Consider the following 14,300-nt stretch of genomic DNA (forward strand, 5'->3'; position numbering starts at 1 on the left):
GAGCGAATGTTCTATAGTTAAACTTGTTTCTCTCTTTCATTCATAGATCACATGTTAAATCAGAAATTCCAAAGACCTTTTCTGCTTCTTAGATAACTAAAAGAGACAGCTGTTGGTTAAAAGGGGCAACATGAGCGAGCCCCATTCTGGAAATGGATGTGAAGTCCTTTAAAATCCAGTTGAATGTTTGACAGCAGAAAGCCTGCTGCCAGCTGAATTTGTACTTAAATGAAATTCTCCTTAAACTTCTCTAAATTCAGTTCATGTGAGTAGGGCAAACAGCTGGAGCTTGTGTGAACTACTGGGAAGAGAACTGTTGGAGCCAGGGAGCGTCCTGGGTTTTAATCTGGTCTTGTGCTACTGACTCATTGTGTGACCCCGAGTAAATCACTTGACGTCTTGGTGCTTTTGTCAGCTCAGCTTAGCTGGAAAAGTGGGTAAAAAGCAAAAACTTCACCGGAAATTTGATACTGCAGCTGAATTGGGTAAATTTGTGGGTCGGGCCTGATCGTACACCACTGACTTCAATGGGAGAAGAATCAGGGACTTAAATGAAGTGCAGAAAACATCCAATATATTTCTGGCTGTGTATAGACACTGTAAGGAGTGGTTTTATTTCAATGGAATCAGCCCATTGCTAATATGTTAAACAAAAATGATTCAAGGGGTTGAGGTCACCGAAAGCTTGTCGGTTGCGGGTATGACATTACATAAATCAGTTAAATTTTTCACTACATTCTTACAATTCTTCCAACTTTTAATAGTGCTTCACTCAGTGCTGTACCACTTTGAATTTAGTCTTGTCAATAAAAAGTGTAAACTGGGAGTGCTGGAGAGCCTTAGAAATAACAATGGGAGAGTAAGTTGCTCAATGGCTAGAGCAGGGGACTGGTTGTCAGAAGCAAAGGTTTCTAGTCCCAGTTCTGCCACTTAGTGAACTTGCCTCTGTGCTTCTATCAAGTGTTTATATGAATACTTACTCTACCTGACAGGCATGGTGTGAGGCTCCCTTGTTGTAAAGCACTTTCAGATGCTGGGATCAAAGGCGCTATTAAAAACAAAAGTTAAAGTGGAATGCCTAATGTGAATCTGTACTGGAAACAAAGGCTATGCTAATATTTGGTTTACTGATGTCATTGGAAGGAGTAAAGAGCTCAAGAAAGCTAGAGAGCCATTAAAAAGAAGAGGTGAAGGGAGAAAAGCAGTAGGCCTTGTATGCGAAAAGAGAGACAAGCGGGATAGAATTTATTTTCTCTTTTTCTCCTCCACGCACAGCCCCCTGAGACTCCTTGAAAAACAGACAATCTGGAAATAAGTGTTAGTGAATCTCTGAATTCTGTGACATCACAGACAGCTTGCGTCTTGCTCTTGGGGTTTGTTTTGGTGTCACCACAATCCCCAAGTTATTTCAAGCCTCATCAAAATGACACCTGCACATTTCTCCATTATGTGCAAATGCTACATTAACCACTGTAAACTTCATTCATAACTTTGTGAGACCTTATGCTGAGTATCCAAGGGTGAATAACTTAGTTGTAGTTTTGTGTTCTGCTCTTTTTTTTATTACTTCACTGTAGAGAAGCCAGTTCCTATTACTGAAATCCATCTGAGAGGGATCTTATTACCCGAAAAAATGTTTTTTGATCTTTACACTTCAAAGGTAATCCTTTTCATGTCTGCAAATGGTTGGGGCCTGCCACATGAATCCCATTCTTATACTTCCAGGAGTGCCTGTGTCAAAATTCTCATCTTTCTCAATGCTTACAGTTCAGCTGATTTATTTTTTTTCTGTTTCAAAATGTGTGATTATTTTTCTTTCAAACTGTGGACATTTATTTAAAAAAATACTTTGTGGTGTAAATGTATATTATTATTATTTATTTATTTATTATTAAGACAGAAACATGTTTCCTTGTTTAGAAGTTATAACAAACAATTTTCAAATGTTCCCCCTCTAGGCTTACTGTCTGTATCTGAAAATCTGTAATGTCTCTGACAGATGTGAGTCTGAACTCAGCCACTTAAAATTTGGGGAAGTTAAAATCTCAACCCACATCTAGACCCAGCCTTTACATATAGCCCCTCTCTTTGAGGTTGAACCAAAACCATGATCTGTTCACCCCAGAAATTTGGTGTTTGTAAATAGGAACTGGATCTGATTTCTGAATGATTGATTGATTCCCATCTTCCTGATTTGAACAGTACCATTTTTAGGAGCTAGCTCTGTTTAGTGTAGCCATACTGAAGTTATTTTGATTACATAGTAAAGGGAACAATTAAGCAATGCAATCTGATTACATTTAATCAGAGTTCTTTCTCATGACTTTTGGATTAAACAAAACATTATTCACTTGTGCACCTATTGGTTACTATAAACTTCTATGAAACTGATGAGAAGTTATGGTTCTTTGTTTTGAAGAAAGTAGATTATATGAACAGAGTGAGAATTTTTTTTTGTCAACTTCTTAAATTTTCACTCAGAAAACTCCCTGGGCACCTGTTTCTATAGGCAAGCTGCAGATTTGTGCATGCAAATTGACATTTTCAGAAGAAGCATGGAAACAAAGATAAGATATTTGGTTCAAGCATGGGACTGGGAGACCCAAGTCGTCTTCCAGACTCTGCCACAAATGTCTTGTGGAACCTTGAGCCAGTCATATAAGCTAAATTTTTTTAAAAGAGGACTGTCATTTTGGGTACTTCCAATGTGGGCACCCTTGTTATATTTCAGATGTGCTTTTGTACCTGATGACTCCAGTTGAAGCCCATAGGGAATCATGGGTGTTTACAGTCTCTGAAGATCAGACCATAAGAAAATAAAACGTATTCATATTTTTGTAATGCAATGTGATATGAAACAGTCGGTCATGAATAACTCTTTGCTGTGACAACCCACTCTACTGAGTATATTTGTTTCACTCTCCTATTCTGAATCACTGATTAGATTTCTCTAAAATACAAATGAAGCAGTTTTCTCTTACTGGTTGACAAGTTTGTTTATTGCATTCTTCTGCAAATGTATTTTCTGTGTGCTAAACAGACCATTTCAACTTATGAGCCATTATAAGTATTTGTATTATCTGATACTAATCGTAACATTCCTGTCAATAAGGCTGTACCAGCATCTCCATTGTATATCATGTTTATAATGGGTTAGCCTAAACCTTGCTTTGCCTAGCACAGGATGGTGAACAGAAAAGCAGCTCTGATCCTGCCTGCCCTGTACGTGGCAGGATTTGATGGGACTGGAGGGTGAGGAAATCTGCCATGGAGTGGACTTTTTGTCACTCCTCTGAAATGGAGCATCAGATATGCACACCCATTTAGTTCTTGCTGCTGAAAGGCCGCATACATTCCAGCAAGGAAACTTGACATGAGCCCTATTCCTATTAGAAGTATGATGCAAGAGGTGAGATGTTAGTCCAGCTCAAATCTTCCTTGTGCATGTCTGTGACCCATACAAGCGCTTTCTCTTACTACTTGCAAGTCTGGAAAGAGGCTCCCTACCTTTCCCTCTCCCCACTCCTGCTTTGCAACCACACAGAGCACAGGGGAGTCTTGAGCCCCCAGTAGCAGCGTTTGGGGAAGTAAACACAGATGGCACTTACCCACTTCAGCAGTATGGAGTATAGTTGAGGTTAGTTTACCCACTTCTTTTTTTTTTTTTTAACCACTACACCAAACCAGTGTCTCAGTCTTTACAAATAACTAGTAAATAAGTTCAGAGATATGAGTACAACAGTAGCTGGGCCATACCATAATGGAGAGCAGCACAACAGCCCATAATGCTGTGTACATTAACATGGTTGGTTCAGTATGATGTAGCTGGCCGCCTTGGTTCACAAGCAGAACAGAAATAAGCTAGCAAGAAGAATGAGTTTCTATGAATTCCCTAAAGAGTATAATTTGTACTGGCCAGGGAAAGGTCACTGGTAGGACAACACACACAGGATTAGAGACACAGACTTGGCTTGATGATTTATTTTTAGTTTGAAAGTAATATCACTTTGCTAGTATAGTATTCTAGTTGCAGCCCATGACAGATGGGAAGAATCCACAGCCATTTGGACTCCTTATAGTATTTCAGCATTTACCACTGAAACTGATTTAGCTCATTGTGTGAGATTTTTAGAGAGAAGTGATCAAAACAAGTAATATAAACCAAATTCTTTTTTTTTCTTTTTTCTTAAACTGGAACCACTCCAATAGATACATTAGTAAGCTTAGTGCAGGCTGCCAACAAAGATTGCCCTACCATCAGGGTAAAACTTTCTGTTAGAAAGCAAAAATGTGCGCACATTTTTTTTACTAAGTTGGATTACAGATAAAATGCTAAAATGCCATTAAACTCAATTAGACATTCAGCTTTGTTTGAGATTTCCTTTTGGCTTCTGTTGCTCCATCACAAATTCGTGTCAAACCATTTCAATATAGTTCAGGGGCTTGGCACTTGAAATAACAAGGCATGTTTGTGAAAAACCACTTGTTGTAATAATAATACTTAGCAATTCTCACAGGCAGCTCTCTGTGTGCTTTACAAAGGGTTAATACCAATTTTACATCTGGGGAAACCTGAGACACAAGTTAAGTAGTTTGGCAAAATTCTCACAGAGAACCAATGGCAGAGCTGGGAATCGTACCAACAATTTCTGATTCTATCCAATGGAACATACTGCCTCCATTGTTACCTGGACTTCATGGGAATACCGTTTACTTGTACGCAAGAATACATTTGTTTTGCTAACATGCCACTGATATTGATAGCCATTCAATGAGGAGGAATAATATTAGTAAATTGTCATAATCTTATTCATCATGGTCATAATACTGTGTCTGATCTCTTCTGATGGAAGCTAGAGATACTGCCCGATAGCAGCCATTGCCACTCAAGGCTTTACACTGCAGTTGATATTTTCCAGACAGAGGAGTCCTGAACGGAGGCAGATTTCAATATTCCCCTAATGAGCGAGAATGCGTGTGAACATATGCAAGGATGCTAAAAAGCAGAAAGTGTCCAGGAGAGTGAGTTCAAGGGTCGCACTTGGAATGGCACTTTTATGCCTTCTTTTATGGCCTTCTTGGATTGTGGAGCAAGAAATTATGGCTGCATTGTTCCAGTCAAGAAAGAGGCTTTAGTAACCGAGAAAAGCAAAAACGTAAGTGTTCGTGGAGTTTTCAGCTTGGAGTATCAGTGACCCTTATTATGTATAATTTATATAGTGACAGCAACCTCAGTCCCTCGCCAGATCCGTGTCCTTCTCTGCTAGGCACTGTGCAGGTGAGTGACTCTTAGACAAGTATGGAGGACAAAAGGGTGTGATAGGGGAGACGCATAGATACATATGAATGAAAAGCTGAGCAGTGGAGAATCATTGTGTGGGACAAGAGATGGGTGAACAATTCTAAGTGAGCATCCTATTTGGATCTTGTGAAGTGCACAAATGGTATCACACACCACCATTTAGTGTGTGGGATCCTACTTCTGGAGTTCTAATGGTTATGGTAGCAGAAATGTTAATTTTCTTCTTCTGGCTTCCTCCTACACAAGGATTTGGATATTGAGCCCAGACTACAGTCCTGATTAGTTCTGGTTGGTGTTGATGGAACAGAACTAGCCAGCAGTATAACTAGATATAAAATATTGTTGCTAAAGCGGCAAGGGTCAGATTCATTTTATAAAACCAGTTATCTCCAACTTGTATACCGATCTTACCCAAACAGGGTTGTATCCATTGCAGAGCTAGTCTGAAGTGAAAAGCAAGTGGTCTTTGCTGGACAGCAATTAAGCAATTAGGGGCTGTCTCTAAGAGGGTCCCTTTGCAGTAAAATAGGTGCCATCAAAGTGACAAAGTGATTATTTGGTTCCTTTGGTGTTGTAAGGAAATCTTAGTCAAGCTGGCTCCAAGACCCAGCAGGTGGGTTCCCCACCTGAATGATCCTTGAGAACATGTGGCTTAGTATAAGAACAAAAGGAATTGAATGGTTTTTTAGTTGGGGTTACAAAGAGTCTGAGTCCTGAATTAAAACCTTGCAAGAAAGAAATATCTGTGGAGTTTTAAAGAAGAGAGGGATAAAGATTCTGGACTGTGTTGGTGGAAAGGAAAGCTCAGAGTCACCAAACTGGAGTTGGTGACAACTGTGCTGCTTTTACTGCTAAAACTACCTCTGCTCAAAGCTTATCTTCAGAAACTGCACACTTGTAAATGAAAGTGGATTAGAATAATTTATGGATCCAATGTCTGCTGGCCACTCATTTCTCTCTTAAAAGAAATAACCAACTTCTCAAGTTGCTGTGCACTAACTGCCCAGCACCATGACAATTCAATAAGTGAAATACAACCCTTTCTTTTCATTAGTGCTAATCTATTTTTTGTCAGCCTTGTCTTTCTGGCTCTCACCAGTTGGACTGTGTAGCCATTATGTGCACATAAGTCCCACAGAGATGGATGGGAGTTTTTGTGTGTGTGATGGACTGCAGGATCGCGTCCTTATTGTTGTCCATCTCTTGCTTCTGTTCTCCTTTCTCCAGTCTTCTTGCAGGCATTTTGTTCAATTCTGCTCACTTTTGTGCATATGAGTTCATTTTTTTTCTTTCTTCATTCTCTGTTCTTTAGCTAAAACCAAGTATAATGTCAGTTTGAATATCTGATCTGTTCTCTGTTGGAGGATAATATCCTGTCCTGGCAGTAGGATGGGATTAGAGATTTAAAAAACCATTAGATTGTTAACTATTATGATCCATTCTCTCTCTCTCTCTCTCTCTCTCTCTCTCTTTTTTTTTTATTGGTTTTTGATTGGTTCACTTGGTTCCTTGTATTTTTCTCCTCACTCCATTTTTCTCTCTCCTCTCTTTCACCTTTTCTCCTTCCCTGTCATGCCAATTATGGTGGTGATTTTTGTATGGTGGACAGCTGTTCACCAGGAACTGGACTCAGCCCACTAATTTATTTCTCACAAGCCACTGAACAGTCATCAAGGTATAACGATTTTCAGTCACAACTGACCTGGAGAGAATCTGGACCTTTTAACTTAAGTTCAATAATTTTTGCAACAATAGGCTGTGATTAGCTGGTGATGGGGGACAGGCAGAAAAAGAAACAGTGAAACAGAGTCCAATCCTACTCCCTTTGAAGTTAGTGATTCCAGTGGGAGCAGGCTTGGGCCCACAGTCCTGAAAGAAGTTCTGAGCTGCTTTTTGTTTTCATCCGAAGTCCTCATTACCGATAGCTAAAGTGGTAAGGTAGCTACACTCAGTGGTGAGCTGGAGCCGGTTCGCACCGGTTCACTAGAACCGGTTGTTAAATTTAGAAGCCCTTTTAGAACCGGTTGTTCTGCGAGGGACAACCGGTTCTAAAAGGGCTTCTAAATTTAACCAGGCAAAAGTGGTGCCTTAGGCGCCGACTCCACGGGTGCTCCAGCCCTGGAGCACCCAAGGGGAAAATCTGGAGGGTGCAGAGCACCCACAGGCAGCTCCCCGCCCCACCCCCAGTCCCAGCTCACCTCTGCTCCACTCCACCTCCTCCCCTGAACGCGCCGCCCTGCTCTGCTTCTCCGCCCCCCACCCCAGACTTCCTGCGAATCAGCTGTTCGCATGGGAAGCCAGGGCGGGCTGAGAAGCAGGCCGTGGCTTCCTGCTCAGGTCCAGGGAGGTGGAGGCGAGCTGGGGCGGGGGGGGGGGGGGTGAGAGGAGGGCTGCCCGTGCCGCAGCAGGTAACCTGGGAAGGGGGGCACGCAGAGGAACCGCTCCCCTCCCCAGCTCACCTCTGCCACCCTCGGCCTGAGTGGGAAGCTGCCGCCTGCTTCTCAGTCCTCCCCGGCTTCCCACCAATCAGCTGATTCGCGGGAAGCAGGGCGGGGGGGTGGGTTCAGGGGAGGAGGCGGAGGTGAGCTGGGGCTGGGTGCGGGGCGGGGAGCTGCCGGTGGGTGCTCTGCACCCACCAAATTTTCCCCGTGGGTGCTCCAGCCCTGGAGCACCCAGGGAGTCAGCGACTAAGGCACCACTTTTGATGTGATCAGTGGGGGGAGCGGCTGCTCCCCCCATAGCTATGCTCCCCTGCCCCTAGGAGCTAGAGGGACCTGCCGGATGCTTCCTGGGAGCTGCCCCAGGTAAGCACCGCCAGGACTCCCCACCTCTCCCCCCGGCAGGTGCCTCTGGCTCTTAGGGGTGGGGTGGGCACCCACTACGGTGGCCCACGAGACCCTCCTGCCTGGTTCTGGGGGTGGTCAGGGGAAGGGGGTGGATGGGGCAGGGGTTCTGGGGGGTGCATCAAGGAATGTGGGGGGGTTGGATGGGGCAGGAGTCCCGGGGGGCAGGGGTGGGCAACGACCCCCTCGTGGGGTAAGGAGGAAACCCGTTGTCAAGATTTTGGTAGCTCATCACTGGCTACACTCACATACATCAGCCTAACAATATTTACCAAAAGCCATGAAAAGTACTGGAATTATACTATGCTTCCACTTATACCAAGTACACTGCTTAATAGGCATGAGGGGAGAGATAGCTCAGTGGTTTGAGCATTGGCCTGCTAAACTCAGGGTTGTGAGCTCAATCCTTGAGGGGGCCATTTAGGGATTTGGGGCAAAAATTGGGGAATGGTCCTGCTTTGAGCAGGGGGTTGGATTAGATGAACTCCTGAGGTCCCTTCCAATCCTGATATTCTATGATTCTATGAAAAGTAAATTGACTTTTTACAGGGAAACAACCTGTCCTCAAAAACTATTAAGAGATTTGTCTTCTGGAATATCCATATCATGTTGACCATTATTTATAGATTTCATGAAAAATACAGCTTCATAACATTGATATATAAACCTTGTAGCATTCAATTTCCTTAAGGGATACCTCTGTACAAAATAAGGATGCTGGTCAAGAACACATGCATGCTGGAGCCAAACTAATGAGGCTAAGCACTGTGGAATATATTGCACACACAGGCTTTTTTAAAATGTAGCCGTACTCTTTGGGAAATAAAGCAATTTGGCGATTTACCATGGCTACAAATGAAATCGTGGGTTTTTTGGGTTGCGGGGAGGAGTTGGGTAATAAAAGCAACAGTTGTGGAGTGTTATTGACAGCTTTTTTTTAATTGCAAGCTAGGTCTACATCTGTCCTTATTGTCAAAGTGTTGGTCTTGTTTACAAGTAAAAAGACAAAGGAAGTGGAAAAGTAACTCAGTTGGTTTAGCACCTTGGTATAACATTTCACTGTAAATAATTTTAACATAATTTTAAGGGTGTGTTTTCGCCATTGTCATATGATCTAGGCTGGGTTTTTTTGTGTGTGTGTTCTGTTTTTTTAAAAAAAGGCTGTTCATAGAAAAGTCAGACCAGACCAGCAATCAATCTAGGTCACTATCCTGTCTCTGATAAGGATCGGTACCAGAAGGTGAAGAAATTCCAGTATGGGACATTTCTATAGGTGAAGCATCTTCCCAGCCTTTGGCAGTTAGGAGGAGGCAGATGACCCAAAATACGAGGGTCGATATCTCTGACATTTTTATCCTATCTAATATAATAGTGGATGTTCATTATCCTATAAATGCCTAATCCTTTCCTGGATTCTGGTAAGCTCTTGCACTCAGAGACAGCCTGTGGTAATGAGTTCCAAAGCTTAATTATTTATTGTGGGGGATTTTTTTTTTGTCAGTTTTAAATGTATTTCAGTTTCATTGAATGTTCCCTTGTTCTGGAAGTATGAAAGAAGGTAAATAGGAGCACTGAATTTACCTTCTTTTTTCCATTTTATTTAATGTCCCCATCTCCTCTCTAAATGAAACAGTCCTAGCCTTTTCAGTCTAGAAGTCTGTTCATGTCTCTAATTATACCTGTTGCCACTTTCTGTAAATTACCCTTTTGCCTAGAATGTTAATAAATACCGTGGGATTATGGTGTTCAGGTCAAGATACAGTTTATAATGGCTGTAAACTACTAATATTTAAGCCCATGGGAATTCTGGATTTTTACTGAACCATTATCAAAATTGCTGCTGTCTTGGTGAAGCATCAATACTATTTCCAATTTACTATATCTCCCATTTGTATAAACTTAATGCAGGCAGAATACTGTAAGAGATGCTATGTGGTTATATTTCAAAATCTCTATTTTTCTATTTTGGAATGGAATAGGTGTGGAATAGTTTTTACTATTAAACTAGTATCAAACTGTCATACATTTGCAAGTTTTAGCAGAGCTAATACAGCTTATATGATCATCAATGCAAAGCAATTCACCCTAATAGGGTGTAAAGGCTCATTTATTCAAATACGTTCCATGATGCTTTCCAGTAAAACACAATACAGCTGTGTTTCTGTGTTGTAGATGAGCCCTTTGGCAGAGAGGATATGTTTGTGTGGAATAATAGATCATGATATTGAAATGAGTCTGTTAACTCAGCATTTGTAACCTTGGACAGTAGTTTACTTTGGGTCTGCAGACACATACCTATTAATCCACATTTTTTTGAATGATCAATAGACCAGATGCTTGCCTCTCCCACCAACAGAAGTTAGGCCAATAAAAGATCATTCACCCTGTCTCTCTAATAGATCAGAGTCAGATGATCTCAGGTAGAGTCAGCAACTCAGATTAATCGACAAGTCACAAATGTATGCACTGTCTTAACTCTTTAAGGCAATTTTAAAATCAATTTGATGTTGACAGACAATCAGTGTAGCTCTTTCAATATGGAAGTAACATGCTGAGGTCACACAGAGCCAAATTCTGCTCTCAGGTTTTCAGTGTTTTTCCTCAAGTTGGACCCTTCTCAGCACATTCAGAGGGGTAAGGCCATGAATAATTGTTATAATAGTCTAACATAGAAGACTGTTCTATAGGTTCAACAACAGCTTGTGTGATGTTTCGGTCACATTTTGACAAGATTCAGAATGATTCCCACAGATCTCATGTTGCAATGAAGATTCTCAGATACAATGGTGATGCGTGCAGCATAAATACCTAGTTTCATTGAAAAATGGCAGATCTGGGGATAATGCATATATTTTCCATGTACTGTACCATGTTGTAAGGGTCTTCATATATTAAGCAGACCAACCAAAAATAACTCTGATTCTGTCTATATTAGTCCAATTCTGACCTCAGTTATACAGATGCATATCTGTTCCCATCAACAGAGTTAACTCAAAGGGGTTCGTGGGTTTGCCACAAACTAAATGTTTGTGTAGACGCTCCCTTAAGAGGTGGAGAATTATGGAATTCTACCCCATAAAGGTTTGAGGCCCGACACCTGAGTGGGTGCACTCAGGATATGTCTGCACTGCAGTAAAACACCCTTGGCTGGCCCATGTCAGCTGGGTCGGGCTGCGGGGCTATAAAATATCAGTATAGATGTTTGGGCTCCAGTCCGAGTATCTACATGACAATTTTAGAGCCCCGCAGACCGAGTCAGCTGACATGGGCCAGCCAAGGGTGTTTTACTGCAGTGTAGACATACCCACAGAGACCACAGAGGCATCAGAGGTGCAGCTAGCACGATAATTGTGACAATAGATTCAACTCTGACTCTGTGTAAGTTAAAACACTCATTATTCCATTTGCTTAATTGAATGTGCATTCCTTGTTGCATGTTGAACAAATCCATGTTCTATTCATCTTGAGTGGGTAAATCTGTATATATAACAATATTGTGTCCTTGAGCATTGTACTCTAAATCAGTGGTATTCAACCTTTTTTATTTGTGGACCCCTACAAAATTTCGAAAGGAGGAGTGGACCCCTTGGAAATCTTACACATAATCTGCGGACCCCCAGTTAAAAACCACTGCTCTAAACGTATCAGCAGAATTCATGTTTCAGTATGTGCTTTTTCTTTTTACATGGTCAACATTAGTAAAAATTAGAGGTAGCATTTTACTGTTGGGCAAATATTAAATATGCAATTTCATTCATGGGATCTGTTTGGGCCATAGTAACTAACTAACTAATGGGTTTTACTTGACAAATATTATAAAGTTACATCATTAGAGAAGATAAAAGTGACTGTTTACTTTGTAATTATTTACCATCTAATTTCCATTGCACTATCTGGTACTGCCATTGCAATTAAACGAGGAACAGCTACCATGAAAGCAGGGAGCACTCACATGAAATTTGTGGCCTGTAAAATAAACCATTACCAAATTAGATGGGCTAAATTGACTAGAAATGATTTGAAGCTATCTAATCCTCACCTTCGGGTCTCTAGGTATGTGGGAAAACTTTCTACTTTGAAATGGGCTTTCTCTGCCCAGTGCAGATTGGCTGTTTGTTTGTTCCAACCCTCTCCCTCTCTGTCCCTTTACTTCAGCTTCACTCTGCATCTGTCTTTCTTACCTTGTCTCCCCTGTCCGGTCACCCGAGCCTCCTTCCTTCAGTATCCTCTTGCCCTTCCCTTTTCTTTTCCTTTAATTTATCTCTTCTGAACTCCCCCTCACTCCCAAAAACAAAGCAAAACCCACAATCAAACATATTTATGGAACTAACATGCTGTTTGTTGCCAGCACACTGTTCACTGTTTGTGTGTTATGTCCCTCCCCACAGCTCTTCAGGGCAGGGGCCATCTCCTACTCTCTTAGGGCCTATTGTGTTAGGCATAGGACATTCTTGGCTGGCCTTTACGTGCTATCATGATCAACATGGTTAATAACAGGCAGGTAGTACAGTCACCGGACAGCTAGACTCGACTTTTATTTCCTGCCATAAATTGATATGAGGTGCCTGCTAATATTTCATATATCAGAAATATTGCATGGCCCCATGCCTGGAAACACCTAGAATGTGGCACCCATTACATCAACTCAGTAGATGTGGTCAAAATATAGTTCTTAACTATCTGAGATGTTACCTTGTTTATGTTCTCCACAAACACACAAACGCACCCACAAAACTCATTACCATCTAATTTCAGAGCAGCTCTATTGTTAAAAGCACAAGGTATTAGGAACAAACTCATCCAATATGGGCCTTGTGTGCAAAGGTCTGGGGGGCACTTTGTAGAAAGTTCACATTACTGTCCTGTGCTCCAGAGGAGGACATGCACTAAGGCTGGAGTGGCTACAGCAGCCTCATGTCTGTGCAGCCACTACCCAGCAGGGGTTGTAGGTGGAATTTCATTTCCCTTGTGCATCTCCCCAGTGTCTAGTTGGATGCTGGGTTCAACATCTGACCCTTCCTATTTTGTGGATTTCAGTGCTTTTTTGCTGTGTGTGTGTGTGTGTATATAATATAACAATATTGTGTCCTTGAGCATTGTACTCTAAATCAGTGGTATTCAACCTTTTTTATTTGTGGACCCCTACAAAATTTCGAAAGGAGGAGTGGACCCCTTGGAAATATTACACATAATGAATCCCCAGGATTTCAGCTTACTGGGACTGTTTTATTTGTGAAATACAGAGTCGGAGAAGGTTTACAAAACCCTGAAGCTACAGGCCAAGTGAGTCATAGTATAAGGCCTGTTCCAGTTGAACTCATTGGGAGTTTTGTCATTAACTTCATTTGTGGCTGCATCAGGCCTATATTTTGAAACTGTACCACTGATTAACACCGAGACTGATGAAATATATTTGCTAGCTGAAAACTGGCTATTTGGAATAAAGGAACTGACAATTTAGAAGGGAATTTCTCTGGCTCCCAGTCTATAAGTAAATGAGCTGCTTGCAGTTTCTTCTTGATGCTCACTTTAATTTAATCAGTATTTTAAAATGCCTCTCTTTGTTGTTTTCTGGCATTGAAATATGAGTAAGGTCAGGACAATAGTGAGTGAAAAGGAGCATTCCCTAGATTTCGGGTACATTTTTCCATGGATTTCTATTGTCACTGCACATGACCAATTGACCTTTGAAACCGTGTCAGAAATAACTCTAGGTCCTGATGGATGACATTGACCTTAATAAAAATAACAAAACACAGCAAAAAAAATCCAGCCCCTCTTCTCTGTAATCACCATGGATTGCTGGCTGTCAGGCTCAGACATTCTACCATTGTTCCTCTCATTTACAAGCCAGACAGCAGTACAATAGTTTTACTTATTGGCTGGTATAAGAACTAATGTGAAGATGGGTAGTGTGAATGCAGCAGCCGGAACTTCATGGTAGTAAGTAACAGAGAGAGGGGGATCAGGGGCAGAAAAGCTGACTTTAAAAGAAAATATGTTCTTTCTCTCACAGATCTAGCCAGGCATTTTACACATAAAACTGTTAGTCTGTTGTGGTAAACTGAGGGACTTGATTCTCTCCACCTTGAATTCTTTCCCTCAATATATACGCCCAATTCCTGTGCATACCTTAAACTAACAGAACTGGCTCC

The sequence above is a fragment of the Lepidochelys olivacea genome (genome assembly GCF_965140295.1).
Source record: "Lepidochelys olivacea isolate rLepOli2 genome assembly, chromosome: 11".
Classification (NCBI taxonomy): Eukaryota; Metazoa; Chordata; order Testudines; family Cheloniidae; genus Lepidochelys; species Lepidochelys olivacea.